The sequence below is a fragment of the Erinaceus europaeus genome, chromosome 13 (assembly GCF_950295315.1).
Source record: "Erinaceus europaeus chromosome 13, mEriEur2.1, whole genome shotgun sequence".
NCBI classification, from domain to species: Eukaryota; Metazoa; Chordata; class Mammalia; order Eulipotyphla; family Erinaceidae; genus Erinaceus; species Erinaceus europaeus.
In genome coordinates this window covers 90,103,891-90,124,349 of record NC_080174.1, presented here as the reverse complement: position 1 = coordinate 90,124,349, position 20,459 = coordinate 90,103,891, and the positions used below count along the sequence as shown (strand labels likewise).

At 39.6% G+C, this 20,459-nt stretch overlaps 1 protein-coding gene across 1 annotated transcript in view; it reads left to right on the top strand.

The window, feature by feature from the left end:
* The window catches only part of LOC107523368 (zinc finger protein 709-like), a 486,341-nt gene that overhangs the window by 123,800 nt on the left and 342,082 nt on the right, over positions 1 to 20,459 (top strand). The window contains exon 3 of the mRNA XM_060206423.1: positions 13,684 to 13,741. The gene's annotated coding sequence lies outside the window, so the exon portion shown is untranslated. The remainder of the gene's footprint in view (positions 1 to 13,683; positions 13,742 to 20,459) is intronic.

Below are 20,459 nucleotides of genomic sequence, written 5' to 3'. Positions count from 1 at the left end.
TGGTGGTTTTGGGGGATTGAACCTGGTACTTAGAAGCCTCAGGCATGAGAGTCTGTTTGCATAACCATTATGCTGTCTCCCCCACCCAGTTTTCTTATTTTCAATGTTATTGATTTCTGCCCTAATTTCAGTGATTTCTGTCCTTCTGGTTGCTTTAGGGTTCCTTTGTTCTCCTTCTAGGTCTTTAAGATGTGCAATCATACTGTTTATTTGTGCTTTTTCTTGTTTCTTAATGTTTGCTTGTATGGCTATGAGCTTCCCTCTCAGCCTTACCTGTGTCCCAAATATTTTGATAGCTTCTGTCTTCATTTTCATTGAACTCTTGAAACATTTTGATTTCTTACTTGATTTCCTCTTTGACCCAGTAGTTGTTAAGTAGTGTACTGCTGAACTTCCAAATTTTGGGGCTATTACTAATCTTTTGTTGATTGTTAAATGTTAGTTTTATTCCACTTTGATCTGAGAAGATGCTTGGGATGTTTTCAGTGCTCTTGAATTTTCTGATGCTGTCTTTGCGGCCTAAGATATGGCTGATCCTTGAGAATGACCCATGTGGACTTGAGTTAAATGTGTATTCCAGTTTCTTGAGATGAATGACTCTGAAAATGTCTAATAGTTCTAGTTTATCTATCTCTTCATTTAGCTCCCTTATGTCTTTATTGATTTTCTGCCTGGATGATCTGTCAAGTTGAGAGAGTGGGGTGTTGAAGTCCCCTACTATGACTATGTTGCTGTTAATATATTGCTGTAGCTCTTTCAGTAGATGTTTGATGTATTTAGATGGCTTCTCATTGGGTGCATAGATGTTAATAATTATTAAGTTCTCTTGATTGACTGATCCTCTGAGCATTAAGTAGTGTCCATCCATATCTTTTTAAATTTTATTTGTTTTAAAGTCTATCATGCCAGACATGAGAATAGCTCTTCCTGTCCTTTTTGTGGGCCATTGGCCTGTATGATGGTTTTCCATCCTTTCACTTTGAGTCTGTGTTTGTCTTGTTGAGTTAGGTGGGTTTCCTGTAGACATCATATTGTTGGGTTGTGTTTTTTGATCCATCATCCTACTGTGTGCATTTAATAAGTGAATTCAGGCCATTGACATTTATTGAAATCAGAGACTGAAGATATTTTAATGCCATTCTTGTAGAGTCTTAGAGTGTTCTGATATATAGCCTATATATGGTGGTCTAACTCTTTCTTTATAGCAGACCTTTCAGACCTTCTTTCAGGACAGGTTTGGTGATAGTTGATTCCTTCAACTATTGCTTGTATGAGAATATTTTTATGCCTCCATGGAATCTGAATGACAGTCTAGTAGGATGCAGTAGTCTTTGTTGAAAGCCTTTCTCATTGAGCACACGATAGATATCTTGCCATTCTTTTCTGACCTGTAGTGTTTGTGTGGAGAAGTCTGCTGCTAATATTATGGGTTTTCACCTGTAGGTGACTCTTTATTTTTCTCTTGCAGCCTTCAGGATCTTTTATCCTTATTTCTTTATCATATTCTAAATATGATGTGTCTTGGTTTCTTTAAGTCTGAGTTAATTCTGTTTGGGACCCTCTGTGCTTCTTGAACCTTTGTATCTTTTATATTTTCTAGACTAGAGAAGTTTTCAGCTATTATGTCCTGAAGAATGCTTTCTTCTTCTCCCTCTCTTTCTTCCTCTGATAAGCCAGTAATGCATATATTATTTCTTTTGAAGTCATCCCATAGGTCTCTGTTGTTGTTTTCAGTATCTCAATGTCTTTTTGAGATCTCTTCTTTTTTAGTTGTCTTTAATTCATCATTGATATGCTAATTCTGTCTTCAGCATCATTGATTCTGTTCTCTCTCTCCCCTCTACTGCTTTCTGGAGTTCATCTATTTTGTTACCCTGTTCTGATACTGTTTTAGCTTGATCAGCTACTTATATTCTTAGCTCAGCTATTTCAGCTTACAGCTCTCTAATAACCATGAATAATTAGTGTTTTCTTCCATAGTCTCATTTGTTGTTCCTGTATTTCTGATGACAATTCTTTCAAACTCTCTACTCACTCCTGTGATTATTTCCTTAGCTAGTGTTTGGATGTTGACCTCATTATTTTGTGCTTCACCTTTTGGGGGGCTTTTAGCTGGACTCTTGTCCTGGTTCATTTCTCCAATGTTTCTTCTTGTTGGTGTAACCATTTTATATATTATGTTATGAGTTCCCTCTCTCAGCACTTTTCCAATTACTGATCACTATTGCCTGGATTGACTTGTGTCTAAGTAAGGTAATTAAAGGGTTCACAGTGGTGGAAGTTAGAAGTTGTTTCAATAGTATTTTAATCCTTGATTTAGAGCTCAGTGGCTTAAAAGCCTCCTTTGTGCTTCTTCTTCCCAGTAGGCTATGGGAGGCTGAGGGCTTTTAAACTATAAGTAGGCTTTTTACCTTAATCACAGACTCCTGACCAAGAGATACAGCAGGATGGGGCATAGTTAGTCCCGTGGTTATGCAAAGAGACTCTCAGAGCTCTACTGCTAGGCCACTGAGGAATAGACTGTCTCCTAAGTTTCCCGGTTAGTTCTCTGTCCTCTGGTGTCAACACAAGGCCTCCCTGCCACTGCTCCAGGTTCTGAGGGCAGTAGCAATGGAGACTCACAGTTGCATTTGGTGAGTCTCAGAGGAGCCCTCTCCTCCCTTCAGCTGTCTTTTTTTGGTGAAACAGACTGGAGGTGGACTCTCAACTGGTAAACTGCTGGACTGTTACCAGCCACTTAATCTCTAATTAGGTTCCTCTCTATCCATGAGCCACCTGTGTTTGCACTCACCAGTGATTTGGTGGGTTCCTGAAGTGGTTATAGTCCTGTCTTGTTGTGGTCCCAGGTGGTCTCCTTTGGTATTCCTAGTTGATTGGGAGAGGAGAGAAACACATCTGCTGCTGCTTTGTAGCCTCACCTCTGATAGTCCAGTATAGGAATATTTTAACCCGGGTTGCCTGCCCCCCAGCTAACACTTCAATAGGGATATTTTAACCAGGGAACCTCCCTCCCCCAGCTAACACTTCTTATAGGAATATTTTAACCCAGGTGCCTGCCTCTCCCAAGTTAACACTTCTCATAGGAATATTTCTAAAGCTGTGCAGACCTCCCACATTTAGTACTAATATTAAATGAGATAAAATGTCTTAGAAATATTCCTAATTTGTTGGTATGCTTCTAAAAACCCCTTCTGTTTCATTAGTTTAATCCCCCCTGCTTAACACTATTCTATTTACATAACTACTTCATTCTATTTACATAACCGCTGTTAACAAGCACCACCCTCCCTCCAGGGCATTGGTAGTTCAGTGGTTCAGAATTCTTGCCTGCTCCGCCCCCTCTCCTTGTCACACCCTCATTTTCACCAGTCACTTTTCTCTCCACCCGCTCTGCGTCACATCCTGTTTCCACCCTACTGGGCTAGTATATTTATAAGGACAAGATTGTTTGTAGTTTTTAGTTTAGTTTAGCTTAGCTTGGTATAGATTGTGCTGCATCCTACATGAATAAAGAGATACTGCATACAACCCAGCCATGAGTCCCGGGTCATCTGTTACTCATCTGTGAAGCCAGCCCAGTGAAAACAACATATGGCGCCTTCAACGTGGGACCGGACCTGTGCAACCCCCAGATAAGTGAAGACTTTGACTACCTATGCACTATGGTCTTCTCTTCTACTTATGAAGAGGTTTGCCAAAGCCTCTACTGTTTCATCATGAGACAGTTACTCTGTCTCTGGAACATTTTGCTCTGGGCCACACTTTGTTTCCCTGACAGGGAACTTTGGTTTCTTGTGACCCTAATCATAGAGCTTGGGAGATGCTCTGAGATTTCTCCTTGGACTTTCTGGATTCCCTCTCCCATGTTTCCTGAGGAAAAGGACTACATTTTGCTCTGGGACACAATTTGGTTGTTTATGACTGTGATCGTAGACCTTGGGATATGCAGGGGGCTTTCCACTGGGACTTTCTGGACTTCTTCTCGCATGTTTCCCATGGAGAAGGACTACTCTAATTTGAGGAGCATTCTCCAGTACCCTGCCAGTCCCCAAGAATGGAGACACATGGTTAGTTCTACTCTCCTGATTGAATTCTTTCTTTGATGGGAAGACACTTTTAAAAGTAGATGCCTGAAGCAATACAGCAGGAACAGTCAGAAGCACCCTTAATGAAATTTTGAAGAGCTTTTTGGACTAGGACGCCCTCCAGGGACTCTTGATGCTACATGGTGAGATCTGTTTCGTAAGAGAGTGATTTGAATGACTGAATTTTTGTTTGACATTCACTTAAAAAAAATGCTGGACGCAGCCATGATTTCTAGAGACATCCAGAAACAATCCAAAAAATTGTTTTTTCCCTCCTTAGATTTCTTTTTTACGTCTTGGCATAAATCTGAAACGTTTAATCCTGAAACGGTATGAGTTATGGGTGGGGCAGATAGTGCAATGATTATGTTAATTATTCTCATGCCTGAGGCTTTTAACCGTGGTTCTTCTGTTTACCTTTCCACATTTTATTGAGTTTAAACTGTTTAAACAACCTTAAAATCATACTAGAAAGGACTTCCTATTATAATGGAGTTATCAATTATAGTAAACTTCTAATCTGCTACAAGTTTTGTTTGACAAGTAAGTGAATTTCAGCTGTCAAGTCTTCACCTGAAAAAGCAACTACTCAAATGGAATTCCTGGAAATCCATTTGGACTCCTGTTCTCTGACATCGCCCACAAGATGGAATGACTACAACACACCCCCGGAAACCAATGATGTGACCTGGAATAACCTGAAGAAACAGATTCACAGACTCCAAAGCTCACTTTCTACAGAAAAGCTGAATTCCGGTGGCCGACATTCCCCATCAAGACAGACGTGCAACGTTTCATCCCCTGGTATTTTCTTCCGTGGCCATCTACTTTGGACTGACACTTCCATCGGACATACTGGTACACGCTGCTGTGTTTCTCAAAGACTAACTTCAGCCAGTTGCCTTGGGACTTTATAGGCCATGTCCCCTCGCCTGCAGGCTCTTCTCTCAGAGGTAGAAAACTCCCCCTCCTTATTAGGTTATGCCCACAGAGGCAAGAAATGCCCTTTGAGGCAAGAGATGCCCCCAGAGGCATGAAGCGCTCCCAGAGGCAAGAAATGCCCTTTCCCCTGCTAGGCCTTGCCCTTTGAGGCAAGAAACGTTCCCCTTGGCATCAAACTGGTTATTGCTGCTCGCCTATTTTGTTTTCCATGTCTTATGCCAGTTCTTTTGAAAACGCCTGTACGATATAGGTTTCTGTTCACCCCACAATCCTGATACTATGGCCATTAGTTAAAAAGAAAGGGAGCATTGTTGGTATGCTTCTAAAAACCCCTTCTGTTTCATTAGTTTAATCCCCCCTGCTTAACACTATTCTATTTACATAACTTCATTCTATTTATATAACTGCTGTTAACAAGCACCACCCTCCCTCCAGGGCATTGGTGGTTCAGTGGTAGAATTCTTGCCTGCTCCGCCCCCTCTCCTTGTCACACCCTCATTTTCACCAGTCACTTTTCTCTCCACCCGCTCTGCGTCACATCCTGTTTCCACCCTACTGGGCTAGTATATTTATAAGGACAAGATTGTTTGTAGTTTTTAGTTTAGTTTAGCTTAGCTCGGCTTAGATTGTGCTGCATCCTGCATGAATAAAGAGATACTGCATACAACCCAGCCATGAGTCCCGGGTCATCTGTTACCCACCTGTGAAGCCAGCCCGGAGAAAACAACACTAATTCTTTGTGCCTGTTTTCAAATCAGCTTGTAAAAATTCATAGAAAGTTGCACAGAAGGGTGGGGGTAGATAGCGTAATGGTTATGCAAAGAGACTCTCATGCCTGAGGCTCTGAAGTCCCAGGTTCAATCCCTATACCACCATAAACCAGAGCTGAGTAGTGCTTTGGTAATAGAAAGAAAGAGAGAAATAAAGAATGAAAGAGAAGAAAGGAAGTAAGAACAAATGAAAGAAAGTTGCACAGAAAAGGCCATGTTCATATGAACAGTAAGTCTGGAATATGACCATAGCTAATGGGGTGGGGGGGTAATTCTGGAAAGTCAATCAGAAGAAACCATCCAGAGACAGTTCAAGGTGTCCAAAGCTATGAAATGACTAGAGAGAAAGTTGAGAGGACAGAGTATACACTTGATTTTTCTAAGAATGTGACAGTCTTCGAGATGGGTCATGGAAACGACCACATCTCTGTGACAATGGGAAGCTTATTTGCCTCCTCTCTGTGTTGTCTGACAGAACAGTTGCTAACTGCAGTGCCTGCTGAGTTCTTGGAAACTCATCAGCTCAACTGACTTTTGCCTTAAGTGTAAACCAAAGGCCAGACTTTGAGTAATTATGCCGGTATTTTTTTTCAATGTTTAAAGCTATAAAATCAGCCCAGTGGATTCAAATTGACTACATGTTGAGATGATAAGTATTTGGACGCAGTCCGATAAATCAATAGTTAAATTTCATTGGTGTCTTGCGCCAAAGTAAAAGACTCTGGGGGTGAAAGGCAGGGCTCTGGTCCTGGAACATGATGGCAGAGGAGGACTTAATGGGGTTAGAACTGTTATGTGGAAAACTGAGCATGTTACATATGTACAAACTATTGTATTTTACTGTCAACTGTAAATTATTAATACCCCAAAAAAGAAATTTAAAAAATAGTTAAAATTCATTTGAGCAATTTTTTTTTACTTCCTTCATGGGGGCACTAGTAAATTTTAGACTCATACGTGGACTGACAGTTATATTATGCTTTATTGGTGAGGCCAAGCATTGGGGGCACCAAGCTTAATGGACATGGCACAGTGCTCGATCTCGGGGCCTTGGGAGAGAGACAGATAATCACTCTAGCATATGAGATGCTTGTGGTAAAAATTTGGGATCCCTTGCTGAGAACTCAACAGCCCACTCACTGCCCCTCAGAATACATCACCAGGACCTCTTTAAGTGTGAAAATGTGTATATTATGTGGTCAAAGTGGTGCCCACATGTGGTCATCTCAGGCATTCTCTGTGGCAGTGTAACAGCTCTGTGGCAGTGTGACAGTGTGGGTGACCTCCACAGCCAGGACTGCCTGCCTGCCTGCCTGCCTCTGGGAAACTCCACACTGTCTGATAATGAAGCTGTGAATCTGAATTGGCCACACCCCCATCCCTCCTCTGGTCTGAGTGGAGCAAGTCTTCATTCAAGTCATCCAGGGAAAAGTCTGAGCCAGATAAACCCATTGACACTCCTTAATCCACTCAGATGTCCTGCTCTCCTATTAGCAGTCAGAATTCAAAGGGTGGGGAGGAGGTTGGAGGCAGGTATAAAGTCTCAGGCTTCTGTCTCCAGAGACAGAATCTCCAAGCTCTGGGAAGTCTCCTGCCTGTTGTTCCAGCCCCTCCGGTTGAGAGGAGCCAGCAAACCTCATCACAGCAGGTAAGTTACCCAGCTCTCCTTGATGACTGAGACCCCATCCCCACACCACCCATCCCCTGTGTGTGGGCAGTTGGGGGTAGGAATTGAACCTGGGAACCCTGGGATTTATGGCATGTAAAACCTCAGCTTTCAAAGGGGAGTCTAGCTCCACAAATAAGGATCTGTTCTCTTCAGCTCTGGTTTATGGTAGTACAGAGGATTGAACCAGCAAACCTCATCACAGCAGGTAAGTTACCCAGCTCTCCTTGATGACTGAGACCCCATCCCCACACCACCCATCCCCTGTGTGTGGGCAGTTGGGGGTAGGAATTGAACCTGGGAACCCTGGGATTTATGGCATGTAAAACCTCAGCTTTCAAAGGGGAGTCTAGCTCCACAAATAAGGATCTGTTCTCTTCAGCTCTGGTTTATGGTAGTACAGAGGATTGAACCTGAGACTTTGGAGCCTCACGCAAGAGAGTCTCTTTGCATAACGATTATCCTATCTACCCTCTAGCAATAAATAATAAATATAACAATAAATCCCCCACTAACAATAAATTCCATTGATCTGATCTGGGACCCATATTCAGCACAGGAGCCTGTGTAACCTCTGCATCCCTGGAGGTCTGAGCTTGATTTCATAGTCATATGTAGGAACATTCTAGGCTGCAGTCATTTCAGGTCAAGTTTTCCATGAGTGGCACAGTATGTTAACCCAGTCTCCCTTTGGAAAGTGGGGCAGTCCCTACCATTCTTGTTCCACTTTGAAGGCAAAATCCTGTAGAGACCCACAAGAAGTTCCATGATGCTGTTCCTGATAGAGATGACCAGTGATGGAGGAGAGAGTATAGATCTGTTAGAAGTCTGGGACTATTATGTCTATGTGGGGTTCTTAGAATTCCCTGACTAGAGTCCCAGATGATGGGGTTATCTGGGGACCCAATGTTTAGGATATACTGTACCAGGGCTGGGGAGACAACAGAATGGTTCTGCAAAGAGATTCTTGTGCCCGAGGCACCAAAGGTGCCAGGTTCAATCCCCAGCACTGCCATAAGCCAGAGCTGAGCACTGCTCTGGATTAAAAAAAAGGATTTCCTGTACGATATAAGACCTTACTATAATTTATGCCATTTAATGCTATTTACAAATAACTATATTATCTTAAATAGTGACAAGACCAGTTGTTTCTAGCCACTCTGGTCTAAGATTATGGATGATGTATAATTTCTTTCTTTTTTACTTATTTATTTTCCATTTGTTTCCCTTGTTTTTTATTGTTATAGTTATTATTGTTGTTATTGATGTCATATTTGTTTGGTAGGAAAGAGAGAAATGGAGAAAGAGGGGGAAGACAGAGAGGGAGAGAGAAAGATAGACACCTGCAGACCTGTTTCACTGCCTGTGAAGTGATTTCCCTGCAGGTGGGGAGCTTGGATTCAAACTGGGAACCTTCTGCTGGTCCTTTTGCTTAACCCTCTGTGCTAACCCTGATTTAGTATTTCAAAGAGGAAGTCATTAATAAAAATGTATTAACAATTTAAGCCCACTCTGAAAATTTATTCAGGTTACGAATGTGAAATCTTAAGTGTTTAGACTGAAGGAATGTCTACTCAGAACTAGGGTGCATGCATCACAAATTCTAAGATATTCAATATATTTTACCCCTCCAATAGTTTAGTGATTTATGAGACTTTAAGTTAATAGGAGTGTGTATTACCACCATCCCTGCCACCAAAAGTCTGTGTCCCTACCCCCCATGACACTATAATGAAGCTAGTAATCTACCCTAACACTCCCACAGAGTACTGTACTGTACTTTGGTACAATACTGCAATTTCTACTTTGCATCCTCATTCCTGTTCTAGTTTCTCAACTTTGGTTTATGAGTGGGATCATCCAATATGGATCTTTCTCTTTCTGATTTATTTCACTTAATAGATTTCCTTCTAGCATCATCCAGGATGTATTGGGAAGGTGGGTTCATTATTCTTAATGGCTGAGTGTTCCATTGTGTATGTATAGCACAACTTTCTCAGCCATTCAACTGAGAAAATTCTTGGGCACCTGGTTTTTTCCCAGGTTTTGGCTATTATGAATTATACTGTTATGAACATAGATGTACACATATCTTTTTGGATGGATGTGATTGACTAGGTGTCCAGCCCTAAGAGAGGAATTACTGGTCTATAAAGAAGGCCCATTTCTGGTCTTGTGAGGGTTATTCATACTGCTCTCCACAAGGGTTGGACACCAGTTTACATTTCCACCAGCAGTACAAGAGGGATCCTTTGTTGTCCCTACAACCTCTCCACCATTTGTTGCTGCTGTCATTTTTGATGTCTGACTTTCTTATGGGGGTGATGTGGTAACTAATTGTTGTCATTATTTGCATTTCTCTAACAGGCAGTGATGTGGAGCAATTTTTCTTATGTCTGTTGGCCATTTGGATCTCTTCTGTAGTGAATATTCTTTTCAGATCCTCTACCCACTTTTAGATGAATCATTTGGTTTTTTTTTTGTTGTTGTTGCTAAGTCTGGTGACCTCTTTATATAGTTTATATATTTTTGTTACTAGCCTCTTCTCTGATTTATGGCATATGAAGATCTCCGAGTCTTTAAGGGGTCTCTTTGTTTGGGTAATGGTTTATTTTGCTGTACGGGAGCTCTTCAATGTCATGTAGTCTCATTGATTTGTTTTTGTTTTAGTCTTCTTTGAAATTGGATTTGTATCAACAAAGTTGTCTTTGACTTTTAGGTGGGAATGTGTTCCACAGAAGTTTTCCTCTAAGTATTTGATAGTTTCTGGCCTACTATCCAGGTCCCTGATCCATTTGGAGTTGACTATTTTTCTAGTGAGATAAAGTGGTTCAATATTATTCTTCTGCATGTTTCAACCCAGTTTTCCCAGCACCATTTATTGAAGAGAGCCTACTTACTCCATGTAATACTTTGAGCCCCCCTAATAAAAAATTAGGTGTCTATAGGTTTGGGGGTTTGCTTCTGGGCTTTCAATTCTTTTCTACTGGTCTGTGTACCTATTTATATTCCTGTACGAGTCTGGTTTCATTATGATGGCCTTATATTACAGTGTGAGATCTGGGAGTGTGATGCCACCAATTCTGTTTCCTTTCATCAAGATTTTTTTGGAGATTCTATGTGTTTATGTTTCCAGATAAATGATTGAGCCCTAGCCTGTGTCAAAAGAAAAGAAAGAAAGAAAGAGAAAAGGAAAAAAGAAAAAAACCTTTGCTTGGGAAAACAATCCCCTTCTCTAGATGGCTCCTGCTGAGCTTGGTATTGTGATAAAGAAATTATCTTTAGTGGTCTCTTGCCTGTAGCTGGCTCTCTTACTCCTCTGGTGTGGGGGTTGGTCTTGGGGTGCAGTGAAAAAGAGTCAAACTCACAGTCTGTGGGCCAACTCCATGTTTCCTTTGTCCTTTTCAGCCTCTGTTTGCCAGCCTAAGGGTGAGTTATAGGACTCTTCCTTGGTTCCTTAGAGCTCTCCTACATTCTTTCTCTGCCACTGGCCTGGAAATCCTACCCTCACCTGAAATTCTCAGGTTTAAAGTAGCCTCCTTGCAGAGCTTATGTCAGGTGTAGTCTTCAAGTTGCCATCTTGGCTCCATCCACACCAGCCACTTCCCCATGTCACTGTTTTAGTATAGATCTCTAAGCAGTATTTAGGTGAGATTAGGTGCACCATGTGAGCTTAACTTGATGCACTACTGCCCTGTCTTACTAGATTTTTATGTGTGATTTTTTGTTGAAGAAAAATTAAAGAGTTGGAAGGAGATGTCAGTAGAATTTGTGGGCTTTGTAATGGTCCTAATAGGCAGGATAACTCACTAAATGTTTCCATAACTCTTCATTTACATTGAACATTTAGGGTATTTTACCTTTTATTCATTGCAGTATCTTCCATCTAGGCCATACTGTCCAGTGGAGAGGCTGTGCTGCTAGATTTCAAACAGAGTCTCAAGTTATTGCTGGGAATTATCTTCCATTTTCTGGCCTGAAAGAAATTCAGGAAAAGAGGAAGAGATGGCAGTTTCTTGGGTAAGTGACTTGCCCCCCCCCCATCAGAGTCTGTTTCTTTTTCCTCTTGAATAAGTTGTTCTTTAATTGATACATGTTTAGTTTACTGATTCTGTTTTGCCCATCATATTACTTTCTGTATCTTGTCTCTTTCTCTTTCTGCCAGGGCACTGCTCAATCCTGGCTTATGGTGTGTCAAGGAATCGAACCTGGAACCTGACAGCCTCAAGCAGAAACTTCGATTATCTCCTCCACCCTCTATTTTTTTAATTACTCTATTTTTTTATTATGTAATTTTCATTTATAAAATGGAAACACTGACAAGACCATATGATAAGAGGGGTACAATCCATACAGTTTCCATTACCAGAATGCACATCCTCTCCCCTCCCCTGATGGTTATGCAGGGGTATATAGCATAATGGTTATGAGATATTTGAATACACTGCTCCACAAAGCCATTATTTCTTTCCATCTTACTTGATAGGAGACACTTACAATCCTGTTTCACTGCTCATGAAGTATCTCCCACACATGAAGGAAGCAGGCCTCAAACCTAAGTCCTGTTTTATGGTGATAAGTACACTTAACCAGGTGCACCACTGCTGTGCACCTGATAATAATTACTTTATTTGTATAATATTCTTGCAGTTTTAACTTTGATTTTGGACACTAACTCTACACAGAGAAGCCTAGTGTGGTATGATCACTCTAAATAGTATAATTTCCATGCTTCCATGATGTTAATTTTATAAAGAGCTATGTGTGGCTAGAGATGTTTCATTTATAACAAACCTATCATAATCATCATGGATTATTTTTTATGCCATCTTTCTTTTATCACTGTGGATTCATTTTAAATTCATTACACCCAGTGGCCATTTTCTTTCTTATTTATATTTTTGAGTTTTATGTAGGTGAAGAGGATTTAATATAGAAAGTGAGTTAGAAAGTGGAGATATCTCTATCTCTGTGTGTCATATGAAATTGTTTTCATATTTAATAAATGAAATTAATGTTTATTTTCTTTTAATGAAAAGAACTGAAGATAGTAAGAAGATACACCAGATGTTGAGTTCTAATTCCTCGGGACTATAGGTTCAATTATAGTTAACTTCTACTTAACTCTCCCAATCAAATTCTCTTTACATATATAAAAATCTCCCTTTAAATAAGGAAGAAAATGTCAAAAACTGCTCCACCACTTGTGAAGAGTGTTCCCCCTCAGCCCATGCATGTGATAACAAGGATATTGAAATTAAGTCCTTTTTTCTCAAGATTTTATTTATTTATGAGAAAGATAGGAGGAGAGAGAAAGAACCAGACATCACTCTGACACATGTGCTACCAGGGAACAAACTCAAGACCTCATGCTTGACAGTCCAAAGCTTGATCCCTGGACAACCTCCCGGACCACAAATCTATGTCCTTTTATATGGCAACATGAGCACCCTATCAGTTGTACTACCACACAGTCCTCTAAGGATTTATTTATTTATTTTATTAAAAAAATTTTTTAACAGAGCACTGCTCAGCTCTGGCTTATGGCGGTGTGGGGGGTTGAACCTGGCACTTGAGAGCCTCAGGCATGAAAGTCTCTTTGCATAACCATTATGCTATACCCCCACTCTCTAAGGATTTATTATTAACTAATTACAAAACTATAGAGAGGGAATAGTGAGAATAGGGATATCTCTCTGTCACATGCGATGTCAGGGATTGTACTCAGGGCCTGAGTGAAAGAATGTTCAGTATTCTAATCAATATACCAACTTCTAGACAATGATTAAGAGGTATTTGATGCTTAAGTCACCGAAGACCTGTTTTCAGATGAAACAATAATTCACAGACTTAATAAAATAGAGACTGAATGGATAATCTGTTGTCACTCACATTTTCTCACAAGAAAATATTGCACACATTTTAGGGCTCAGTGACCTATGAAGATGTAACTGTGATATTCACTCAAGAGGAGTGGGGACTATTGAATCCTTCAGAGAAGAAACTCTACAGAGATGTGATGTGTGAAAACTTCAGAAATTTTCTTTCAATTGGTCACTATAATCGCCTTAATTTTTCAACCAGAAAACAAATCATTTTTTGTTCAGCAATGTAGAATGGAGACACTGTTAAGTGAGCAAGGTATGACAATGAGTCACGATGGATCAAAAAGTCAACTTACTTTTATAATTTCTAATACATTTATATTTTGTAATTTTAGAAAAGATACAAGAACATTCTACCAAAGAGCAGCATAACTTGCCTGGGAGTAAACAAAGGTGAGAGATACATTTACAATGAAGTGTGATGTACCATCTTAAAAGCCTCTGTGTTTTCAAAAATGTTGTCTCTGTGTAATTTACTGAGATCTGGTGCCTGCATGGTTTCCTTGTATAAGTAAACTCATGGGTTCTTCATTGTGTGCTCTGATTTAATAATTGCATAGCACCCTTTGAATACAATTTATTAAGAAAATGAAATTTGTAATCACTACAACAAATAAATTTTTCAAATAAGCTCATCAAAATACTTCATGAATAGGTTATAGAATATTTGGTTGGACAAGTGAGTCAAAGAAGAAGTATGTTATCTATATGACCAAAGTTTTCATTTGAGTCACTGGCAACAAAAGTACCATAATGATGTTCTACATTATCTGTCTTTTATCCACTTCATAGTAAAATCATTCTCACATGTAACAACTAAACTTAAATTATAAAATGGGGGGCAAAGATGCTTAGTATTTATAAAATAGTACACTTGGAAACAATAAGAATATCTTCAATGTATGAATATCTATATTTTTGTGATACTTAGAGAAAAGATAAATCTTTTCAATAAAAATTTCAACAGAAACCTAAACTTGCTATTAACAAATACTAGTTAGATTAAACATACAAAATACCTGTAAAGATATCATTAGTTTTGGCATAATATATTTATATGAAAGTATTTATGGAGTTGGGTTGTAGTGCAGTAGGTTAAGGACACATGGCGCAAATAGAAGACCCATTCGATCCCCCAGCTCCTGACCTGCAAGTGAGTCACTTCACAGGTGGTGAAGCAGGTCTGCAAGTGTCTCTCTTTATTTACCCTCTCTGTCTTCCCCTTCCCTCTCCATTTCTCTCTGTCCTATCTAACAATGACAACATCAATAACTACAACAATAATAACTACAAACAATAAAAAACAAGGGCATCAAAAGAGAAAATAAATAAATTAAGTAAACAAAGTATGTAGATTTCACCATTTTTAAAAACATTTATTTACTTATTTATGTTCCTTTTTTCCCCCTTGTTGATTTCACCAATTTTTATCTTATTTATTTATTTATTTTTTGGATAGATACAACCAGAAATCAAGAAGAAGGGGTAGATAGGGAGAAAGGCAAAGAGACTCCAGCATTCCTACTTCACCACTTGGAAAGCTTTCCTCCTGCAGGTGGGGACCAGGGTCTGAAATCCAGGTCTTTGAGCATTGTAGTATGTGTGCTCAGCCTATTGCGCCACTGCCCAGCCCTTTTTTTCACCAACTTTTTAACTTTATTTTTAACTTGAGATCTTTTTATAATTTTGAATATTTGTGGTATTTTTCAATATATGTTTTTATTCAAATCTATTGTTAATGTCTGATTTTGTAGCTTTTTAAGTAAAATAATATCCTGCATTTAAAAAATAGACTCAATTTCAATTTTGTTAATGAAAATATCATTAATTAATTATTCATTATTTTATAGTAATACAACTGTGAAAATCTCTGAGGGCAAAGAAAGTCAGAATGGTAGAAAATCTCAAGAATGTGAAGTATACAACAAATTATTCACTTATTCTAATTATCTTCAGCAACATGAAAGAACTCACAGTGGAGAGAAACCCTATGAATGTAAACTATGTATTAAAACATTCAGTTGTTCCAGTCATCTTCAGACACATCAAAAAATTCACAGTGGAGAGAATCCCTATGAATGTAAACTATGTAGTAAAACATTCAGGCAATCCAGTAATCTTCGGACACATGAAAAAATTCACAGTGGAGAGAAACCCTACAAATGTAAACTATGTAGTAAAACATTCAGTTGTTCCAGTCATCTTCAGACACATGAAAAAATTCACAGTGGAGAGAAACCCTATGAATGTAAATAATGTAGTAAACATTCAGTTGTTCCAGTCATCTTCAGACACATGAAAAAATCCACAGTGGAGAGAAACCCTACAAATGTAAACTATGTAGTAAAATATTCACGCAATCCAGTAATCTTAGGACACATGAAAGAACTCACAGTGGAGAGAAACTCTATGAATGTAAACAACGTAGTAAAACATTCAATCGTTCCAGTCATCTTCAGACACATCAAAAAATTCACAGTGGAGAGAAATCCTATGTATGTAACCTATGTAGTAAAACATTCAGTCGTTCCAGTAATCTTCAGACACATGAAAGAACTCACAGTGGAGAGAAACCCTATGAATGTAAACTATTAGTAAAACATTCAGGCAATCCAGTAATCTTCGGAGACATGAAAGAACTCACAGTGGAGAGAAACCCTATGAATGTAAACTATGTAGTAAAACATTCAGTTGTTCCAATAGTCTTCGGAGACATAAAAGAACTCACAGTGGAGAGAAACCCTATCTATGTAAACTATGTAGTAAAACATTCAGTTGTTCCAGTAGTCTTTGGAGACATGAAAGAACTCACAGTGGAGAGAAACCCTATGAATGTAAACAGAGTAGTAAAACTTTAAGTTGTTCCCAGTAATCTTCAGACAGATGAAAAAATTCACAGTAGAGAGAAACCCTGTGAATATAAACAATGTAGTAAAACATTCAGTTTTTCCAGTCATCTTCAGAGACATGAAAGAATTCACACTGGAGTGAAACCCCATGAACATAGACAATGTAGTAAAGCATTCACGGATTCTAGTTCTCTTTAGTTACATGAAAAAACTCACAGTGGAGATAAAGATTACTATGAATGTAAACAATGTAGTCAAACATTCATTTAAGCCAGTTTTCTTTGGAGACATGAAAGATCTTACAGTGGAGAAAAACTCAATGAAAGTAAACAGAAAAACATTGATTCTCCCTGTCATTTTTGTCAGCATGAAATAACTCACAATAAAGAGAAATTTGATGAATGTAAGCAGTGTTTAAATCATTCTGTTATCTGGCCCTCTTTGTAGACATGAAAGAATTCACAGTGAAGCAAAACCCTATGAAAGTAGCAAAACTTTCAGATGTTCCACTAATTTTCAAACACATGAATATATTCACAGTGGAAATCAAACTTTTGAGCATAAGTTGTGTACTAAAGATTAGAGAGATGCAACCTGAGACATGGTGCAGAGGCTAGTTGCTAAATATAATAGTTCTCAGGTGTGAGCTTTTGCACTACATGGGATAGAGATATGTTCTGGATTATTATCTATTTCTCCATCTTCTGTTAATATATAAGTAAATATATCTAAATAATTGTAGGGATCACAGTTCCATGATATATCAGGGAATCCATACCTCTGAATATTCCATAAATGTAAGGAATATGAGTACATACTTTGATTCTTTGTCTTAAATTCTAATATATGAAAAAGATTCACTTTGTACTGAGAACTTACTGATGTCAACAATGAATAGCTATGATAAAATTTATAATGTTTTTTTCACATATAAAATCACTGTCATTAGAAAAAGTATTCCTGGGAATTGGGCAGTAGCACAGTGGGTCAAGCTCAAGGACTGACGTAAAATGCAAGGACTTGCATAAGGATCCCGGTTTGAACCCTAAGCTCCCCACCTGCAGGGTGCTGGGAAATTGTGCAGATGCAGTCACATCTGCCATGCTGTCTCCTCAGGCCACTGCTAGTTCCTTCGAGTGTTGGGACATTTTTGGAGTGTCTGTTCCACCATGTTGTGCCCTCAGGGCATTGTCTATTTCCCCCTGATATTTGGAGTGCTTTGGTTACTCCTCCCCCTCCCATTCTCACGATAGTTATTATCCTATCCTGGAGTGCTATGGTTACTCCTCCCCCTTCCCATTCTCGCAAAAGCTCCTCCTATAAAAGCTACTGCCAGGCTCCCTGATGGCAAATCTTTCATTTCAGTATCAACCATAGTTTCCGACTTAATTTTTAAGAGAGAAGGAGAAAGAGGCTGGACATGGCTCTGGCATATGTGATGCCAAGGATTGATCAAGACCTGGGAGTCCAGCAGTCTGTCCACTGTGCCACCTCCAGGACCATGCACAGTTTAGAAATTAAAAGGGAGTTGTCTGGGAGGTGGCATAGTGGTAAAGCTTTGGACTGTCAAGCATGAGGACCTCAGTTCAATCCCCAGCAGCACATGTGCCAAGAGTGATATCTGGTTCTTTCTTTCTCCTCCTATCTTTCTCATAAATAAATAAAATCTTTTTTAAAATGATAAGAAATTAAAAGGGAGCTGGTCAGATGAGACAGTCTGACCCTTGGAGCCAAAGTGAATTTCTTTTGGTTTTCACAAGAAAAATTCCCAAGCCTAGAAAATGGTCCAGTGTACAAAGCTCTGGACTCTAGCAATATGGTTCCGAGTTCAATTCCGGGAATTCCCACGTGTCAAATTGGCACTCTAACTCTCTCTTGCTCATCAACAAATAAATACTTTAAAAAATTATTTTCATTGGGAGTCAGGAGGTGGCACAGTGGGTTAAACGCATGTGGCGCAAAGCGCAGGGACCAGCGTAAGGATCCCTTTTCGAGCCCCCAGCTCCCCACCTGCAGGGGAGTCGCTTCACGGGCGGTGAAGCAGGTCTGCAGGTGTCTATCTTTCTCTCCCCTCTCTCTCTCTCTGTCTTCCCCTCCTCTCTCCATTTCTCTCTGTCCTATCCAACAACAAAGCAACGTCAACAATGGCAATAATAACCACAACAAGGCTGCAACAACTAGGGCAACAAAAAGGGGAAAAATGGCCTCCAGGAGCGGTGGATTCATGGTGCAGGCACTGAGCCCAGCAATAATCCTGGAGGAAAAAAAAATATTTTCACTGTACTGCTCAGCTCTGGTTTATGATGGTGGGGAGAATTTAACCTGAGACCTTGGAGCCTCAGGCCAGAGAGTTCTTTGCATAATCACTATACTGTCTACCCCACCCCAAATAAATATATCTTACAAAGGAGAAAAGAAAAGAGAATATCTTCTCACTAGAAAAAGTGATCTGTGATTTACATTCTTTTTTTTCTGAAAGAGGCAGATTGAAAGAGACTACATTTTCAAGACGGTGGGGGCTGGGCTAAAACCTGTCTCACACATATGAAAAAGTCATACACTGTCAAAATGGGTTATTTGTGTACTTATTTATTTACAACTGCTCAGCGATAGTGGGTTTGGAGAAGGAACCTTGAGACTTGGAGCCTCAGGCTTGAGAGTCCTTTTGAATAACCATTATGCTTTTGCCCCAATTTTGTAGAACTGAGTCACAGCCTAAGAATGTGAGTCCTTGTAGAGGTATACATTTCAGCTTCTGAAGGTCAGCACACAGGCAGACAAACTTTCACCCTTCCCGATAGATTTGGAGGGCAAATGCTTCTCATCTTCATGTAAGAAGCAAACAAGTGCAGTTTCCAGAACTCCATCCCTTCAGTCCACACAGAAATTCTCATGAACTCCTTTTGAAAAGAAAAAAGTTCCTGGTTTTCATTGTTTTGCCAACAACATTCTCTCTCAATTTATTCATTTATTTTACTTTTATTTACTTTATTCATTTATTTTATGTATTTTATCTCTGGGGTTTCATAGTGTTGCAGTCAGAAATGAGAGGAAGTACCTGGGGGAACACAGCCACTGCTGCACCAGGCCAGAACACCTCTGTGCCTGTCAGAGGGAAATTGTTGCACAAGAAATGTTTTGGTGACATGTGTGGGTGTAACAGATGGTGAAGGTGGGGTTTGGATGTTGGTAAACCACATCTTTGGGTCTTTCTCTCACAAAACCTAATGTGGATGTTCTCAGTTTTCCTGAATAAAGTTTAAAATTCCTGAAAATCATGCTTTCTCCTCAATTCTCTGTTGGGATTATGTGTGGGGAAAAATTAAGATCCAGTTCTCCTAATATGTGACCATGGCTATGTGGTGTGGGGGATGGTACTTTCTCCTTTTCATTTTTTAAAAATAATTTATTTCTTTATTGGGGAATTAATGTTTTACATTCAACAGTAAATACAATAGTTTGTACATGCATAACATTCCCCAGAATCCCATTTAACAATACAACCCCCACTACGTCATTCATCATCTTTCATGGACCTATATTCTACCCACCCACCCACCACAGTCTTTTACTTTGGTGTAATACTCCAATTCCATTTCAGGTTCGACTTGTGTTTTCTTTTCTAATATTGTTTTTCAACTTCGGCCTGAGAGTGAGATCATCCCATATTCATCCTTCTGTTTCTGACTTATTTCACTCAACATGATTTTTTGAAGGTCCATCCAAGATGGGCTGAAAACGGTGAAGTCACCATTTTTTACAGCTGAGTAGTATTCCATTGTGTATATAGACCACAACTTGCTCAGCCACTCATCTGTTGTTGGACACCTGGGTTGCTTCCAGGTTTTGGCTATTACAAATTGTGCTGCCAAGAGCATATGTGTACACAGATTTTTTTGGATGGATGTGTTGGGTTCCTTAGGATATATCTCCAGGAGGGGAAATGCAGGGTCATAGGGTAGGTCCATTTCTAGCCTTCTGAGAGTTGTCCAGACTGTTCTCCACAGAGGTTGGACCAATTGACATTCCCACCAGCAGTGTAGGAGGGTCCCTTTGACCCCACACCCTCTCCAGCATTTGCTGCTGCTACCTTTTCTGATGTATGACATTCTCAGGAGTGAAGTGATATCTCATTGTTGTCTTGATTTGCATTTCTCTGATAATCAGAGACTTGGAGCATTTTTTCATGTGTTTCTCAGCCTTTTGGATCTCTTCTGTGGTGAATATTCTGTCCATGTCCTCTCTCCATTTTTGGATGGGGT